Raw genomic sequence first — 19571 nt, 5'->3', positions numbered from 1 at the left:
CCTACTGACATATCTTTTATCTTCTTTTTTCAGCCAAGCATCTTGAAATAGTTATCTACAGTTATCACCTCCAGGTCTCACCTCCAACTTACTACCAGTCCATAGAATTCTAGCTTCTGCCACTGAAACTGCAGATTCCAGGGTGCTGTTGCCACTCTGTCCATATCCCTGTCCTTACTACTTGAGTGCACACCCGACTTCCAACTGCCAGCACCTGCATTCATTTGCTTTTTTGTGCAACCAGGGTCTGCTTTGCTGCCCGAGTATCAGGCTGGAAACGGCAGTAAGTTAATGCCCCTAAGAGCAGCCCTCAACAAATGACGTGCAGGAGTCGGTATATAATACCCCAGCTCCCTCAACTCCTGCGAGGGGTAACTGTGAGCTGAGTGCTCTGCACTGACTTCCGGAGCTTTCCAGCGGGATTAACGCTAATTGCCCACAGTGGTTGCTGGCTTGATAACTCATCCTTTATTGGCTGCTCCTGGGCCCCATTTCATGACTCTCTCCCACCTCCCAGCGTTCCCTCACCTTTCAAATAAACCTAATCCTTGTCTCAAGGTCTGCTTCTCTGGAAACTCAAACCTAGCACCAAGATCACCAATGCCATCCTAATGATTTCAGTCCTAATGTATTATTTAGTGAAGAAGTATGCACTGGAGTACCTACCAGGTGCCAGGCCCTGTCTAATCTTACCTCACTTCTTTGTTATGTCTGACACTGGTAACCATCGCTTCCTCAAGCCCTCCTGCCTTGGATTCAGGCTTCGTTGCGTGTCAAGATTCCCTCTGTCATCGGCAGCTCCTGCCTCCCCTGCCCCTTACACAGTGATGTTCCTCAGAGCTCTTAACTCAGCCATTGTTCTTCCCGCTCAACATGCCCTTCTTTGGTGATGTAACCTACATACATGGGGTCAAATTCCACTTATGTGTTGCAGATTTTTAAATTCCTTTATCTACTTTTACTCTGTCTCCTGGGTTCCAGACTTTTATGTTCGACTGTCTATTGGGCATTTCTACTTGGGAGTGAAAAGTCACCTCAAATTCAATATAGCCAATGTTTGGGGGGCTATTGGATGGGTTCTGTGTAAGGACAAGTATGTGAGGAAATGGGGTAGAAGATTTTGGCAAGAAAGCAGTTAAAAGTGATGGATCTTGGGATCGAGGGTTGATAGGGAGGAAAGTGATTCTAGGCAGAGGCTGAGAGGTTGGGAAAAAATGCAAGAGTCAAAGGCAGTGCTGGATTACCCAATAGATAAACATATTCTCAAGGCACCAGCAAAGCAAAGGGAACTCCTGCAACAATTCTGGGGAGAGAATCTGAAAATTTTTTAAAAAGCACCGAAATAATCACCATGGGAAAAGTCAGACTTTACTGGACTTCCTTATGCTTATTTTATAAGTTAGTATTGTTTTTATTTTAAATTCCATACGGAGTACTGATGAGCCTAGTGGCAGGGCAGGAATAAAGGCGCAGACGTAGAGAATGGACTTGAGGACACGGGGGGTGGGGGGGAAGGAAGGGGAAGCTGGGATGAAGGGAGAGAGTAGCATTGACATATATACACTACCAAATGTAAAATGGATGGCTAGTGGGAAGCAGCAGCATAGCACAGGGAGATCAGTTCGGTGCTTTGTGATGACCTAGAGGGGTGGGATAGGGAGGGTGGGAGGGAGGCTCAAGAGAGAGGGGATATGGGGATACATGTATACATATGGTTGATTCACTTTGTTGTACAGCAGAAACTAACACAACATTGTAAAGCAATTATACTGCAATAAAGATGTAAAAAAAAAAAAAATCCACAAGGGAGCTGTCTCTTTTTTGATGCTTAGGAAGATTACAGGTCTGGCCTGGGCCTAGGGAATTGATGAAATTAAAGCGTAGCTATAAGAGCAAAGGAGAGAGGATGCAAGAAGGATAGAGGTTGTCACCTAAGAGTAGATGCTCTCTTAACTGATCTCTTCTTTACTGACCTACTGGGCTCACTAAAACTTCCCCTTACCGCTGTAACACACCCTGGTTAATGGCCACAGCACCCTGCCTGGTCCTGGCTAGTAGGCTACCCTCTCGCACGTCTACACCTACTTCCACAAGTTGAGTGTAAGTCTTTGTGATTGTTCCAAAATTTATTTATGCCAATAGTAGTAGTTACTGTACTTACATAATTTAATTAAATATTATGTAAGCCAGTGATGCAAAAAGAAAGAGAACTGTTGTTTCTAAGAACACTAAACTAAATGCTTTGGAAAGTCCCAATAAAGGAAAGTCTCTTTAAAATGCTATTGAATTGGGTGTGGGTGAGACAACTGGAAAATAGTTAACATCTACTGAATGTTGACTATGTGCCAGGCACTACATTAAGCCTTTATATAAAATATTGATTTGATCCTCACGATAATTCTGTGAAGCAAGTATTGAGGAAACTGAGGCACAAAGAAGCCAACAACTTGCCTGAGTCAGGAAGTTGTGCAGCCAGCATTTGAAGCCAGGCAGTCTGGCTTGGGAGATTGTGCTCTTAACCATTATGCTATCATGTAAAAAACCTGAAAAAAAATCATAATCATGGAGTCTGTGGCAAGGTTATTTTATAAGGAATATTTAAGTTACTTGTTCTGCTGAAATCAATCAGACGATTCAATATGGGTGCGGTCATTCAAGAATCAAAGACTCCACACTTACGGGAATACCTTGGCCCTCTACCTGAAGATTAGCAAGTGCATTTGTATATTCTAAATTAGAGTAAGAGGTTGAAAACATATATGGAGTACTTTTGATGATTTCCCACTTTAACTGATTTTGATTAATCATCCTACTAGCCATGCTGAATAAGTAGGACTTCTCTGTTTTAGAATTTAAAATTTGGGGGATGGAATAGCAATAGATGAAGAATCAGCTATCTCTCTATCCCTCTTTGAATATAGCACTCTCTTGTTTAAAAACCTTTGATTTCCACCACCTTCTCCCACTCCCAACAGGGAAAAAAGCCAAAGTTACAAGCAGGATCCTCCTCACCTTTACAATCTTAACTCCAGCCAATCCACTTAGTCATATTTCTAGTGATTTGCCAATTACTTCATGCCCATTCATGCTTCTGTATCTTTGCACGTGTCATTTTCCTTGCCTGGAATTCTCTTTACTACCTCCTCTGATGAGAGAAATCTTACTCATAATTATTCTTCATTCATTTATTCAACACGATTCTGGACATCTATGTGAATAATGAACTAATATATATAATAATATAATTATATGTCTTTATTGAAATGTTATAAGCTGTTCTTTTCCTTCAAAGCATTTATTGCAATTTACCATTTTCTATTTCTCTTTGTGTTCATTTGTTTAACGTTTGAGGGAAGGAGGAGAGGAGAAAGGAAGAGGGGACAGGAAAGTAGACACAGGCTGTTACGAAAGTTGCAGGAAAAGGCAAACGCTGGGAAAACTCTGAGTTAACTTTGGAGCAGATCTGAAGGGTAGTGGGATTAACTGGGCAGCGTGGGCTGGAGGCAAGGGTGGTTAGGGGCAAAGAGGTGGGTGGGAGAACACGTGTTCTGGATCAAGGGAACAGCAGGTGCCAAGACCCAGAGGCAGAAGCAGGAGGGGAGACATGTTTGAGATACTGAAAGAAGGCTGGGGTGGCAGGACTGCAGAGCGTAAGGGAGACTGTGGGCGACGGGCGTGAGGCCAGATCCCTCAGGGCGCTACCCGGTCATGCTAATGCAACTTGGATCTTTCTCAGAAGAGCACAGAGAAGCCATTGGTGAAACAAAGCAAGGGAATAAATAACATTTTCAGTTTTGTGATTTAAAAAAATCTTTCTGGTTGTGTGTAGAATAGATAGGGCGGGTGACAAGTGTGACTCTTCTCTTGGGCTTTCCCTGGTCTCAGGTGAGGTTAATACTTTCTCCCATGTGCTCCCACCAAAATTCAGAAGCTTCTTGAGGGCAGGGCCTCAGTGTGTTTTGTTCACTACGGTGTTTCTAGTGCCTAAAACAGCACCCAGCACTTAGTAGGTTCCTAACAAATGTTACATAAATAATGCAACGTTATGATGTCATTTTTCACACTACACTATTTTCTTACATAGGACTCAACTCCATGGGCTTTTCAGTGCTCTGAGAAGTAAATGGCCTTTCTTGTAAAGTGGGAACTGAATTCTTCCTTAATGTGCCATTGAAGCTATGAACAAAAATCATGTAATCTGAAGGGAGAAGACGTCTGTCCTGCCGCCTGATTTTTTTCCTTTTCCTGCAACATGTAGTAACCATACCTCATTATAGGAGCACTGGACAAAAAATTCCACAAATTCTGCAGTGGAAAGAGCTGCATTCTCTCCTAAATTAAACACCTCCAGAGATTAATGGTAATTGTCTTGGCTTGGGTTACCCAATAGCCTTTACTTAGTTTTTTCCTCTGAAGGTCTTAGGGCCTTTCTCCAAATCAAGAGAGTCCTTATTCTTATTCTGGGAATATGACACTTGAGCAATATTTTCACTAGAATCACAAGATCCCAAGGCTAGAAAGGTTCTTGAGGGTCATTTAATTTGCCCTCACCCCCACCCCGAAGCTGAGACCCCCTCAGGAACACTCCGTCTCATCACTTGGCTCTCTGGCTTCAGGGTGTCCCTAGACGAGCTCTGGTCAATCAGGGACAGATGGCAGGTGCTGGAGCTAGAGAACTCAGAGTCATCCTTGATCTTCACTAGGTTTCCATGTTTATTCCAAAGAGTCTGTGCTATAGTCATAGCTTTGTGACTAGTTGATTCTCTGTCTCGGTTGCCAACTCCTTCCCTTACCACAGACTGTTAAATTCATTTTTCAGGATTCTTTTCCCCTCTCAACCTACTCATTTTTCCATATTGTTTTCAACATCTCCAGTTCATTCATTTGCAGTTCTAACAAACCTCTATTTCTTGCAACCAACTTAAAATATCAAACTCCTTAATTAATTAATTAAACAAGTATTGATTGGATGCCTACCACATTTTCCAGCCCACAAATTTCTCTTTCCCTTTATAGTACCAGGAGCCCCCCAAGACTCTTACAGCAGCTTCACTGCTGGCCCCACCTCCAGCCTCTTTCCTTTTCCCAAACCCCAGTCCCATCACAACAATCACTGGGATCAGATCATTCCCCTTTTCCAAAGCCCATAATGGCTTATCTTTACTCAGATTGAACTTTGGAACCACAGGCTTTCAGGGTCTGCATTAGTGGTTCCTGGCCCACCTTCCCTACCCTATTGTCCTCAAGGTCAGTGCTCTCTGTAGGCTCTCATGACATCATCATGTTACATTAAAGTATTTTAGGGTAGCATGCATCACTCCCCTTTCAGGCACCATTTTGTTTCCTTTTCTTTTCTTCCTCTTCTTTTTTTTTTCTTTTAATTTATTTTTATTTTTATTTTTGGCTGCGTTGGGTCTTCATTCCTGTGTGCGGGCTTCTCTCTAGTTGTGGCGAGCAGAGGCTACTCTTTGTTGCAGTGCGCACGCTTCTCATTGCGGTGGCTTCTCTTGTTGCAGAGCACGGGCTCTAGGCACGCGGGCTTCAGTAGTTGTGGTACGTGGGCTCCAGAGTGCAGGCACAGTAGTTGTGGTGCACAGGCTTAGTTGCTTTGCGGCATGTGGGATCTTCCTGGACCAGGGTTCGAACCCTTGTGCCCTGTATTGGCAGGAGGATTCTCAACCACTGCGCCACCAGGGAAGCTCTGCTTCCTCTTCTTTTGCTCTCTTTTTCTTTCTATCCCATTTTCCTTCCCTCCCTCCTATGACCCCCATGGGTGGCTCAGTTCAGAAAACATAATATCATCTTGCTCAACCACTTCCCAAGTCTTGTCACTGAGGTGTCCTCCCTGGCATCTTATGTTTGAGGCATGCCCTTGCTATCTGAATCAGTGTGAGGAGACCAAACACATTCTAAAAAGAGATTTGACAGAAGCAAAGGAAAGAACAAAACAAATAGAAATCCGGTAAACGGAGAATGACAGGAAAATGATTTGGCAATTTCTTATAAAGTCAAACAGATACTTACCATGTGACCTAGAAATCCCACTCCTAGGTATTTACCCAAGAAAAATAAAAACTTATGTTCACACAAAACCCTATCTGAAAATGTTTATAGTGGCTTTATTCATAATCTCTCCAACCTGGAAACAACCCAAATATCCTTCAACTGGTGAACAGATTACTTCAGTATAACCATATAATGGAATACTACTCAGAAATAAAAAGGAATAAACAACTAAAACAGGAAATATGATGCCAGAAACTGGGGATCAAAGGAAAGGTCGACTACAAAGAGGAATTGGGGAATTTCTGAGGATGGCAGAATTCTTCTGTATCCTGATTGTACCGGTTGTTACATGGTTGTATTGATTTGCCAGAACTCATAGAACTGTACACTATAAAGGGTGAATTTTACTATATGTAAATTATACCTCAGTAAATCTGACTTTAAAACAGATAAACCAGGCTTCCCTGGTGGCGCAGTGGTTGAGAATCTGCCTGCCAATGCAGGGGACACGGGTTCGAGCCCTGGTCTGGGAAGATCCCACATGCCGCGGAGCAGCTGGGCCCGTGAGCCACAATTGCTGAGCCTGCGCGTCTGGAGCCTGTGCTTCGCAACAAGAGAGGCCGCGATAGTGAGAGGCCCGCACACCACGATGAAGAGTGGCCCCCACTTGCCGCAACTAGAGAAAGCCCTTGCACAGAAACGAAGACCCAACACAGCCATAAATAAATAAATAAATAAAATTAAAAAAAAAAACATACTGAAAAAAAAAAAGCACACAATTAAAACAAAACAAAACAAAACAAGATAAACCTCTAGCAACAGAAGAATAAAAAAGAAAACATACAGGCAAACAATAACGAAAATAAAAGAAGGGGTTTAATATTTGACATAAAGAAAATCTAAAAACTGTAATTAAACATAACTTTATACTTAAAAAGTAAAAAGCTACCTGAAATTCCATGACTTTCTAGTTAAATATAAATGTACAAATTGAGTCAAGAAGAGATATAAAACACGAGGAGGACAATAATCATAGAGGACATTGAAATGATAGGCAAAGTTATATCACGCCCAAAACCATCAGTTCCAAATAATCTACAGATTAGTTCTACCTTCAAAACATAAAAAATTTCTACGTTATTTATATTAGTACATAGGAGATATGGAAAAATTATAACTCATTCTGCTAGATTGGCAGTTCTCAAAGTATGGTCTAGGGATCCCTGAAGCCCTTTCTGGGAGCCCATAAGGCAAAACTATTTTGATAACAATACTAAGATGTTTTTGCTTTTTCACTCTCATTCTCTCATACACGTGTACAGTGAAGTTTTCTAGAGACTGATGGAATGCCATGTGATGATGTCATTGCTCTGGCAATTAAGAAAACGTATGCTTGGGCTTCCCTGGTGGTGCAGTGGTTGAGAATATGCCTGCTAATGCAGGGGACACGGGTTTGAGCCCTGGTCTGGGAAGATCCCACATGCCGCAGAGCAACTGGGCCTGTGAGCCACAACTACTGAGCCTGCGCGTCTGGAGCCTGTGCTCCGCAACAAGAGAGGCCGCGATAGTGAGAGGCCCGCGCACTGCGATGAAGAGTGGCCCCCACTTGCCACAACTAGAGAAAGCCCTCGCACAGAAACGAAGACCCAACACAGCCAAAAATAAATAAATAAATAAAAATTAAAGAAAACGTATGCTTGTACATTCTTGTGTTTTAAATTTTTCTCCATTTAAATTCTAATAGTGACAGGAAACTCACATAGACAAAAGTTCTTTGAGGATCATCAATTATTTTTAAGAGTACAAATGGGTCCTGAGACCAGAAAGTTTAGGAACCATTGTACTAAACTAATATTACTCCAGCAGGAAAAACAGACGAAGGAGAAAACTACCAGTTTACTTAAGAACATCAATGCAAATATCTTAAACTTAATTGTTCTTAAAAGAAGACAAAAATAAATGAAGAATACATCACGTTCTTGGATGAGACTCAAATTAAACTATAAATTTAATGAATTCCAATCAAAATACTTATAGGATATTTTATGGAACTGGGCAAATTTATTCTAAAGTTCACCTGGGAAAGGAAATGTACAAAAGCAGTCAAGAAAATTATGAGAAAGAAAAACAATGTGACAAAGAAAAAATGGTAGTATATGTAGTTTTGGGTCCCATAAGGTATAAAAACATTCTATAATGCTACAATAATCAAAACAGTGTGGTGTTGGTACAAAAATGGACCCAAAAAGTCTGGGGAGCAGGATAGAATCCAGAAGCAGACCCATGTACAACCTGACATTTCAAATCAGTTGGAAAAATGTAGACTAATTAATTGTGTCAAGACAATTAAAATTTCTTAGGAAAAAACTAAAGTTAAAATCCTAATTCATACTATTGATGAAAATTAATTTTAATTGTATTAAGGATCTAACTTGGACAATAAAACTATGAAAGTATTGAGAGGAAAAAGATTATATGTATAAAATCTTCTGGGAGAGAAACACAAACCCCAGAAGCCATAATAGAAAAGGCTGATGAATTTTACTACATATGAAAACCTTTTGTATTATGTAAGACAGTGTAAATAAAGACAAACAATGGACTAAAATATATATGTATATATTTGTAACATATGTAACAGAGAAAGAATATCAGAATGAAATGATGCAAGCCTTCAAATCAATAAGAAAAAGATAACAATCTAATAGAGAAACAGGCAAATAACATAGAAAGGCAATTCACAGAAGATATACAAATGATCAATAAATATATTAAAGCATGCTCAAATTCACTAGTAACCACAGAAATGCAAATCTATAAAATATAAGTATAGCTTTTTAATTCATTAGAGTTGCAAAAATTGAAGGAATGATAATATCCAGTATTGATGAGATGTGGGGAAATGAGCATTCTCATTCACTGTTGGATGGCAGTCTTTTTGGAGGGTAACTGAGCACACTCTAACAAAAATATAAATTCTCACATCTTTTAACCCAGCACTTCTACTACTAGAAACTTACTTGCAGAAATAATTGCATATTTCTGCAAAAAGTTTGCTGTAGCAGTGCTTGTAATAGTAAAAAACTGGAAGCAACTGAAAAGCTTCCAACAGGAAAATAACTAAATAAGCCATGGTAGTTACAAAATATGGAAAAGCATTTGGGGGTTAAAAGAACAAGATAATTCTATTATGTATTGACATGGAGAAAAAAAAAATTTTTTAACATCGTTATTGAAGTATAATTGCTTTACAATGGTGTGTTAGTTTCTGCTGTATAACAAAGTGAATCAGCTATACATATACATACATCCCCATATCTCCTCCCTCTTGCTCCTCCCTCCCACACTCCTTATCCCACCCCTCTAGGTGGTCACAAAGCACGGAGCTGATCTCCCTGTGCTATGCAGCTGCTTTCCACTAGCTATCTATTTTACATTTGGTAGTGTATATATGTCCATGCCACTCTCTCACTTCATCCCAGCTTACCCTTCCCCCTCCCCATGTCCTCAAGTCCATTCTCTGTGTCTGCGTCTTTATTCCTGTCCTGCCCCTAGGCTCTTCAGAACCTTTTTTTTTTTTTAGATTCCATATATATGTGTTAGCATATGGTATTTGTTTTTCTCTTTCTGACTTACTTCACTCTGTATGATGGTCTCTAGGTCCATCCACCTTGCTACAAATAACTCAATTTTGTTTCTTTTTATGGCTGAGTAATAGTCCATTGGATATATGTGCCACATCTTTATCCATTCATCTGTCAGTGGACACTTAGGTTGCTTCCATGTCCTGGCTATTGTAAGTAGAGCTGCAATGAACACTGTGGTACATGACTCTTTTTGAATTATGGTTTTCTCAGGGTATACGCCCAGTAGTGGGATTGCTGGGTCGTATGGTAGTTCTATTTTTAGTTTTTTAAGGAACCTCTATACTGTTCTCCATAGTGGCTGTTATCAATTTACATTCCCACCAACAGTGCAGGAGGGTTCCCTTTTCTCCACACCCTCTCCAGCATTTATTGTTTGTAGATTTTTTGATGATGGCCATTCTGACTGGTGTGAGATGATACCTCATTGTGGTTTTGATTTGCATTTCTCTAATGATTAGCGATGTTGAGCATCCTTTCTTGTGTTTGTTGGCAATCTGTATATCTTCTTTGGAGAAATGTCTGCTTAGGTCTTCCACCCATTTCTGGATTGGGTTGTTTGTTTTTTTGATATTGAGCTGCATGAGCTGCTTGTATACTTTGGAGATTAATCCTTTGTCAGTTGCTTCATATACCAATATTTTCTCCCATTCTGAGGGTTGTCTTTTCGTCTTGCTTATGGTTTCCTTTGCTGTGGAAAAGCTTTTAAGTTTAATTAGGTCCCATTTGTTTATTTTTGTTTTTATTTCGACATGGAAAAATTTTAAAGATATATCATTAAGTGAAAAAAGCAAGAGGTATGTTTATGGTATGATTCCATTTGTGTAAAAAACTATATTTTTATCTACCATAAAATATATAAATGCACACATGTATAAAGAAGAAAAAGTCTGGAAGGGTACATACTAATCTGTAGACAGTACTTACCTTTATGGAGGGGAGTCGATTAAAGAAGTAGAGTAGGGGCTTCCCTGGTGGTGCAGGGGTTGAGAATCTGCCTGCCAATGCAGGGGACACGGGTTCGGGCCCTGGTCTGGGAGGATCCCACATGCCGCAGAGCGGCTGGGCCCGTGAGCCACAATTACTGAGCCTGCGCGTCTGGAGCCTGTGCTCCACAACAAGAGAGGCCGGGATAGTGAGAGGCCCGCGCACCGCGATGAAGAGTGGCTCCCGCTTGCCGCAACTAGAGAAAGCCCTCGCACAGAAACGAAGACCCAACACAGCCAAAAATTAATTAATTAATTAATTGTTTTAAAAAAGTGAATATTTAAAAAAAAAAGTAGAGTAAAAGAGACTTTTACTTTGTAATTAATGTTCTGTAATTTATTATAGCAAGTATTTCTGTTTCACCTGTAATTTTTCAAAATCAATCAAAAGAAGAAGGAAAAAAAACCTCCTGCAATATCTACAGTAAGAGGTGATGCAGGCTTAAGTGAGAGCATTGGTTTTGAAAGGCGGAAGAGATATCTCTTCCAGGCTCTTTTTAACACACTTTGTGCATTTCCATTATGTGGATCATCTGAAGGCTGCAACTATGTATGTATCTGCCTCTGCAAACACAGAAACTGGTAAATATTCATCTCTGTGTCTTTCGTGCCTGGCAATGTGTTTGGCATTCAGCAGATGTTGAGTAACTATATGTTGAATGAATCATAAAGATAGTAAAAAGGTAGAACATACAGTTTTTGGTAACTAATTAGATGCGAGGGGTGAAGGAGAGGGTTGGAGTGGATAATGACATCATTACCAAATAAGGAAAACAGGAAGTTTGGGGGAAATTATGACAATAGCTAACATTTAATGATTACTATGTGCAGGTACTATGTTAAATGCTTTGTATCCATTATCTCATTGAATCTGAAGAAGAACCTTATATTTCCCTCACACGAGGAAAGAAGAGCTAAGAGACTTTCCCAAGGTCACTTAGCCATAAGTACAGCCAATATCCCAGACCCTGTGCTCTTAATCCCGAGGTTATACTGCTTCTCCAAAGAGGGAAAGTTAATAAAATCAGTTTTGATATGTTGTGATTGAGGTGCTCATGGGCTATTCACTGAGGTTAACCAGTCCAGTGGAGAGTTGGATATCTCAAGTCTGCAGCTTGTTAGAGACATCAGGGCTAGAGGTATGGATTAGAAGTTGTCTACGAGAGTGGCATCTAGAAGGTCAACATTCAACAATCATTCAACAAATATTTATTGAGCTCCCACATAAGCTCCAGGCACATGTTACATCAAACACTCACTTCAAACCCATTTGATTCACAGAATGCTTATCATGTGAAAGTACTGGGATCTTGTATTTTTAATAGTTGGTCATTTCTTTTTTTCATGTCTAATGATCCCCATTACACTGTAAGTATCTTAAACTACTAAATTTCTTTGTATTCCCCCTTGTTATAGGGCTCTAAACATGTTTGTTGATTGAATGCTTGAGAAAACATTAAGAAATGAGCAGCCATTCACAAAGACTAGCCTAAGTCTCAGGAAACCAAGTGCAGAGAGTGTCTGCATCTCTGTTACCAGCTAAAATTCTATAAAAGCAGTCAAGTCTCGAACCAAATGTAAGATTTTTCATCAATGTCATCAAGGTTAATTGTAGGCATCAGAAAATTGTAACTTGAAGCAGGAGGCTGGCTGCCAGAAGACCCATACCAGGTGGTATTTCCCTTGGCAAATTTATCAAAGTCCAGAGTCTGGCCCTCAGTCTTACTCGTCTAGACACTCAATCCTGTCAGAGTTGAGAGAACCCAGGGAGCTTTATGCATGTTCACTAAGTCATAAAAAACTGAAGCATAAAACTAGAGTGTCAGTTATTAATATATGACCAGATATTTTCCTCCATCATCATCTCCCTGTAGCCAATTGATGTGCAAAGCCAGATTCCTAGGAGACCATGTGGTAAGCCCAGAATCAGCACACAGGGAGTTAGTCACAGGATTAGGAGGTTTAACAACACCAGTCTCTGAGCCTGATGCAAAGGCGGCATGAAACAGGAACAAAGCACATACTTTGAAACCAGAGAAACCTGGACACACACAGCGCCCCTTACTTCCTAGCAGAGTGGCTGTGGGCAAGTCATTCAATCTCTGCAACCTCTAGTTCTTTAAAGGTGAATGACGATACGTACTTCACAGGCTTATTGTCAGGATTCAATGAGATGATGCATAAAATGCTAGACCAGCTCCTTTCATGTGATAGGCGCTCAGTAAATGGTAGCTACATATCCGTCTCCATATGTTAGGGGTTAAGGGTTCAAGTCAGCCTTGCAGAATATCCTTTGCTCTGAATAAAACAGGGCAAGAAAGGATGGGGGCAAAAGACCAGTACGAACAATGATGCAGTAATCCAGAACACAGATGTTAGTGGCTTAAAACAGGGATGCAGCCTCGGAGAGGTGGGGAGCTGGGAGAGATATATATATACAGATCTGAAAGATATTTAGGAGGCAGGCACTATGCTGAGTGTTTTACATAATTATTTATAGTCCTGACAGCAACTTATAAAGTAGCCCATTTTTCAGATAAAAGTCAGAGATATTAAGCAACTAGCTGAGGATCACACGGCAGTGACTGAACTGCAATATGAATTATAGTTGGTGTGATTCCAAAATCTCTCTTCTTCCTACAAATATACCTCTGTACATATCTTGGTTCTCAACCAAGATGTCAATTGTGAGGAATATAGTAATTTCTTACCACTAACAAAGTATTGAAGTTTAGAGAAATGATTGAGTTTTTAGAAAATATAACTTGGAACAGATCAAGGTTATCACTATAATAAATAATGTCACTACTGCTCACTTCCATTATGATATGCTTTCTTGGGGGCGGGAGAGAAAGAGGTGGAAGCAGAGCTCGTGGATCAGAAATTGTACATCATTCATCGTAGGTTTGTCTATGACAGAGTACCACGCATGTGAACTTCATCCATTGTTTCATCTTTGAAACAGTTTCAGAATGGTTACTCTGAGGAACAGGCACTCTTGTTGAGCAAAGAAAGTCTTAGCTGGGCCATGTACAAGCTTTCACTGTGACAGTGACAAGCTCTTCAGACAGCAGACATAGGTGCTAACCAACGGATAATCTCCTGACACTGTGTTCCTTAGATTTTCATCTTTCCAGTCTCATGCAAATTAGAATCTACTGCAGAAACTTAACTGTTTTAGATGGAGGACAATATCATCTAACAAATTTGAACTCCTTTTCCATATGAACCAACAAGTTAAGTTTTTCCTACTTTTACAGCTTAATATTTTAACCAAGGTGCTGCCGCCATTTCTTCTACCTTCAGTCTCTGCGCCTTTCACAGAGCTCCCAACAGCTCCCAACAGTGCTATGTTGGGACAGAGCATCCGGAGAGGTTCACAACCTCTATGGTCTGTAAGAGCCACTATGAGGAAGGTCCAGGGAATAATTTACCATTTTCAGTGGAAAACAAGTGGTGGTTATTAGCTATGATGACTTTATACTTTGGGTCTGGATTTGCTGCACCTTTCTTTATAGTAAGACAACAACTGCTTAAAAAATAATCCATGAGGGACTTCCCTGGTGGTCCAGTGGCTAAGACTCCACGCTCCCAATGCAGGGGACCTGGGTTCGATCCCTGGTCAGGGAACTAGATCCCACATCCCACAACTAAGAGCTCACATGCCGCAACTAAAAGATCCTGCGTGCCACAACTAAAAAAAAAGATCCCACATGCCGCAACAAAGATCCCGCGTGCCACAACTAAGGCCCAATGCAGCCAAATAAATATAAAAAAAAAATAATAATCCATGAGACAGAAATGAAGAGGAGCATTTTAAGAGGTGCAATCTCTTTGAAAAAAGGATTGAACTCAACATCCTAGATATGTTTGTAAATAAACTTATGGCATAAATCCTTAAAAAAATTTTAACCCAAGCATAACATTTTACATTTCTTTTAATAAAATTTTGCTTTGAATTAGTTTGGGCCTAAAATTTCATCCTCATGAGATGGATGTAAATCAGTTTTGTTTCTCTGCAAATTTAATACTCATGACTTCTATATTCCTACTCCAAATATTGCTTTAGAGCAATCGTTGTTTTCAGAAGTTTTTATAAGTTATTCATTCATTAGACAAATATCACTGCATGCCACCCAAGTAGCAGGCCCCTCAAGGAATTCACAATCTAATAAGGAAAACAGATAGACAAGTACTCCTAATGATAGTTATAACATTAATAACAATTTGTGCTATTTATCACCACCTGCTCTGTACCAGACACTGTGCTAGGCCTTAGGAATGAAAAGAGGAATAAGAAATTTCCCTACATTCAGGGGCTTCCCATGCCTTCAGAGCGTTTATGTACAGTCTGATGGGGGAGGCAGGTATATGGACCAATACATGCAATAGAGTAAACAAATGCCCTGCTAGAAATAACAATAGTGTGCTTAGTAGAAGGACAAGAGATGGAGAGGTTAATGAGAGATGAGAAGGCAAGCTGGAAAGGTTTCATAGAGGCAGTGACCTTTGAACCGAGTTTTAAAAAGATGAGTATTTTCCAAATTAAGGGCAAAAGGAAGAAAAAGGATAACTAGCAAAACAGGTGTAAAACAATTTTATGTGTTCAGGGAACTGCAAGCAGTTTGGTAGAGATGGAGGTTACAGTAAAAAAGGAGGGAGGAGGAGTTGGGAGGATCCAGTAAGAGCTGAGGCTTGTTGGGCAGAGGGCAGATGATGGAGGGCCTTCCACACTGTGCTGTCTGTGAGGCCATGGGGGTCACCAAAGTGTTCCAGGCATGGGAGTTACAAGAACAGGGCTTGTCTTAGAAACAGAACTCTGGTAGCTATGAAGAGGATGGAGTTTAGAGATAAGGAGAGCAGTTAGAAAATACAGAATATATGTGTAGGATGGGAATTCCCTGGTGGTCCAGTGGTTAGGATTCTAGGCTTTCACTGCCGTGGCCTGGGTTCAATCCCTGGCTGGGGAGCTGAGATCCCACAAGCCATGTGGCGCAGCCAACAACAACAACAAAAGAGTATATTTGTAGGAGATACTCATAAGGAGAATAGGTTGACTAGAAGGAGAAATACTATGTCTACATGAAGAAATCAGGTTAGAGACAACCCAATAGAAAAATCAGCAGAACTCTGAAAAGGTACTTCACAAAAAAAGAAAAATCAATGGCTAATAAACACATGAAAACGTACTCTACCCAGTAACCAGGGAAATTTAAGTAAGAACCACACTGAGAAATTGTTATATATCCACAAGGCTGGCAAAAATGAAAAGGTCTCACAATACCAAGTATTGGTACGAATGTGGAACAACAAAAATTCTACATGCTGGTAGTAGAACAAACTGGCAGAACCTCTTTGGAAACAGTTTGATGTTAGTTAGTAAAGTTGAAGAAGCACTTATCTCAGGACCCAGCAATTCTAGTTCCAGATCTCTACCCTAATGAAACTTGTGTCCTGTACACCAGGACACTTATAAAAAATGTTTATGGTAGCATTTTCCATAAGAAAAAAATTGGAAATAACCTAAATATGAATCATCATTGGAATGGATACATGAATCAGGGTGTATTCATACAATGGACTATAATACAGCAATAAAAATGAATGAACTCCAAGTACACGCAATAGTATGGATGAATCCTAAACTCTTAATGATGAACAAAAGAAACAAGACCCAAACAGTACAAAAATATGATTTTACCCGTATAAAGATCCAAAAATGCTAAATTAAACTATATTGTTTAGGGATACAGACATAGGTAATAAAATTATAAAGAAAAGCTGGAAAGTAATCATCATAAAAGTCAAGGGAGTGATTATCCAAGTAAGGGAGAGATGGGTTGTGACCAGGGAGAAGTATACAAAGGATTAGTAGGATGCTGGAAATGTTCTGTTTCTTGGGCTGGCTGTGGTTTCATGAGGGTTCAATTATTTGCTTAACTGTACACATGTAGATTGTGCACCTTTCTCTAGGTATGCTATATTTCACAATATAAAAGAATTAATTAATGTACTTAGGGAAAAAACAAAAAGTACATTAACAACTATGTACTGCTAGATGTGTTTATAAGTGAAAAGCTGTTTTGTTGAAAATTAAAAAGAAATCAGAAAAGGTTTCACATAGGAGATATATACATGTGAATTGAAACATAAAGGATCCCCTGCTTTCCAACCTGGGTCCCACAAAAAAAGGTGGCAAGAAGAAGGACTGTTCTGAAATCAATGAGGTAGTGACCAGAGAATACACCATCAACATTTACATGAACATCCATGGAGTAGAGTTCAAGAAGTATGCCCCTCGGGCACTCAAAGAGATCTGGAAATTTGCCATGAAAAAAATGGGAACTCCAGCTGAGTGCATTGACACCAGGCTCAACAAAGCTGTCTGGGCCAAAGGAATAAGGAATGCCCCATACTGTATCCATCCAGGTGTGGTTGTCCAGAAAATGTACTGAGGATGAAGGTCCACGAAACAAGCTCTATACGCTGTATACCTATGTACCTGTCACTGCTTTCAAAAATCTGGATGAGAACTTACAGCTGATGGTCAAATAAAATTATAAAACTGAAAAAAATAATTCCTTGACCTAATTCTAGGTTGGGTACCAGTCTGTGAACTATACCATGTACTTATCTGTCTTAAAATACTTGCTGCAATGTAATGTATTTGGCTGTTTATATATCTGTGTTCTCCACAACTGTAAGCTACTTGAAGGAAAGCTGGGTCTTGTTTACACTGGATTATTATGACCTAATAGTTCACAGTATATAGTAGGTACTCAATAAATTTGTGGAATGAATGAATGAATGAAGAAATGCTGCTTACTCTTCTTATAATCATGTCTTGAGTAATCTATGCACTACTTTCAATGGAGATCACAAACCTTCTCCATGCATTAAGTTTTCAGCTGCTACTCTGTCCTTTCCTCTACAGTTCTCCACTTCCTACTTTAAAGGTAGAGGCCACTAGAATCTTTCTCCCCATCAATTAAAATTTTTCTCTTCTTTCACTCCTCTTAGAATAACTGCTCATCTCCAAGGCTAATCCTTTTATCTATCACCTTGACCGTATCTCGTATTTCTTCCCCAGATTTGCATCCTTCATTATTCCTGTTCTGAATGATTCTACATTTTATCTTCCCCTCATTCATTCATACCAGCTCAGAGAATGTGAAGGTACCATGTTCACCCTAGAAAATAATAGATACTGTACTTAGGGAAGCAGACTAATCTAGAATTCACATCCTGATGGTAATTCTCTTTAATATCCTGCCATGCATGACTTTCACAGGCTCAGAAAAGGCCTGGAGTTGTGACAGCAAACTAAAAGCCTCGGTCCCCATGGCTGCTTAGGGCTGGGGCAGGCACGACCTGACACTTCTCTCAACTGCTGGATGAGATGGGATTGTACTAGGGCAAGGAATTCCCCTTTAACGGGGGACCGGCACTCTTTCTTTCCAAAGATAGTACCTTGGAAGTGGCCACCGCAACAGGTTCTAGGTCAGGGGATGAATCAAGGGACACATTCTGATACATAGGAGTACCACTGCCAGGTTTCAGATGGTTTGCTTCAAGCTGGCTGCTCTCCTTGACAATGCAGTCCTGGTTCTGAGGGCCAGGCCCTGAGGAGATCTCCCGCTTGAATTTGGCTAATATCAAGGTCTCTAAGGTACCTGAAGGAGTTTCTCTTTGAGACTCAGGGAACAGGAGGCCTAAGGCTCCAAAGAAAGTTCTGCCTCTAAGCTCTCACTTGTACCTCCAGGTGGGGTCCCAAGCTCACCCATGATTAACATTCCCCCAAGGGAAGAAGGACCAAGTTGAGAAGCAGTCTCTTCTAAGTCAGAATTCCTTCTATCCTGACTGAAGAGATCATTTGGTAGAGATTTCTGCAATCTATTGCAGTGATACAGGGAAAGAGCACAAGTTTTTGGCATCAGACAGGTCTGGCTTTGAATCCCAGCTCTGCCACTAACTAGCTGTGTGTTGGTCAATGTCTTAAATCTTCTGAGACTATAAAATGGAGATGATATCTACCTGAAGGGTTGTTGTATAATAAATCTTAAACTTATTTCCCGGTTTCCCTTTTACTTCCTCTATAACAGGCTGGGAACATCAGTCCCAATCCCAGGGTCAGCTTTGACTAAGTCCCTCCATTCTTTGCTATGTCCTCTTCATCTTTTGCCCCTCCCCTCCCTTGCACAATATGTACCTGCTGGGCTTCCCTGGTGGCGCAGTGGTTGAGAGTCTGCCTGCTGGTGCAGGGGACACGGGTTCGAGCCCTGATCCGGGAAGATCCCCCATGCCGCGGAACAACTAGGCCCGTGAGCCACAATTACTGAACCTGCGCGTCTGGAGCCTGTGCTCCGCAACAAGAGAGGCCGCGATGGTGAGAGGCCCGCGCACCGCGATGAAGAGTGGCCCCCACTTGCTGCAACTAGAGAAAGCCCTCGCACAGAAACGAAGACCCAGCACACCCACAAATAAATAAATAAATAAATAAACGAATGAATGAATGAATGAATAAATGAATGAATGAATGTACCTGCTGGAGTAAACTCTTGTCAGTTCCCTGAATACATCAAGCTCTTTCTCCACAGAAACTGTCCAATAGAACTTTCTGCAATGATGAAAAAGTTCCATATTATAGCTGTCCACTATAATAGCCACTAGCCACATGTGGGTAGTCAGCACTTGAATTGTAGCTAGTGGGACCAAGGCGATCAAATTTTAATCTTCTTTAATTTTAATTAATTTAAATTTAAATAGCCCCACAAGGCTAGTGGCTACCATAATTTACAGTTCTAGACTGTAAGTCTTTGCATTTGCCATTTCCTTGCATGGAAATGTATTTCCCCACTCTTCTACTCAGTCTTAAAATCTCAACTTGAATATCTATTCTTCCAGGATGCATATCCTGAGACCTTGGACTCAGTTA

The 19571-nt window shown here is 40.5% G+C and overlaps 1 protein-coding gene and 1 pseudogene across 2 annotated transcripts in view; one reads left to right on the top strand and one right to left on the bottom strand.

Moving 5' to 3' along the window:
* RNF220 (ring finger protein 220) overlaps positions 1-19571 on the bottom strand; it is a 216682-nt gene that overhangs the window by 171246 nt on the left and 25865 nt on the right. The window lies entirely within an intron of this gene.
* On the top strand, positions 13987-14180 carry LOC130708085 (cytochrome c oxidase subunit 7C, mitochondrial-like; annotated as a pseudogene).

Source organism: Balaenoptera acutorostrata, chromosome 1 (genome assembly GCF_949987535.1).
Source record: "Balaenoptera acutorostrata chromosome 1, mBalAcu1.1, whole genome shotgun sequence".
Taxonomy (NCBI): domain Eukaryota; kingdom Metazoa; phylum Chordata; class Mammalia; order Artiodactyla; family Balaenopteridae; genus Balaenoptera; species Balaenoptera acutorostrata.
This window is presented reverse-complemented; position numbering and strand designations above follow the sequence as displayed.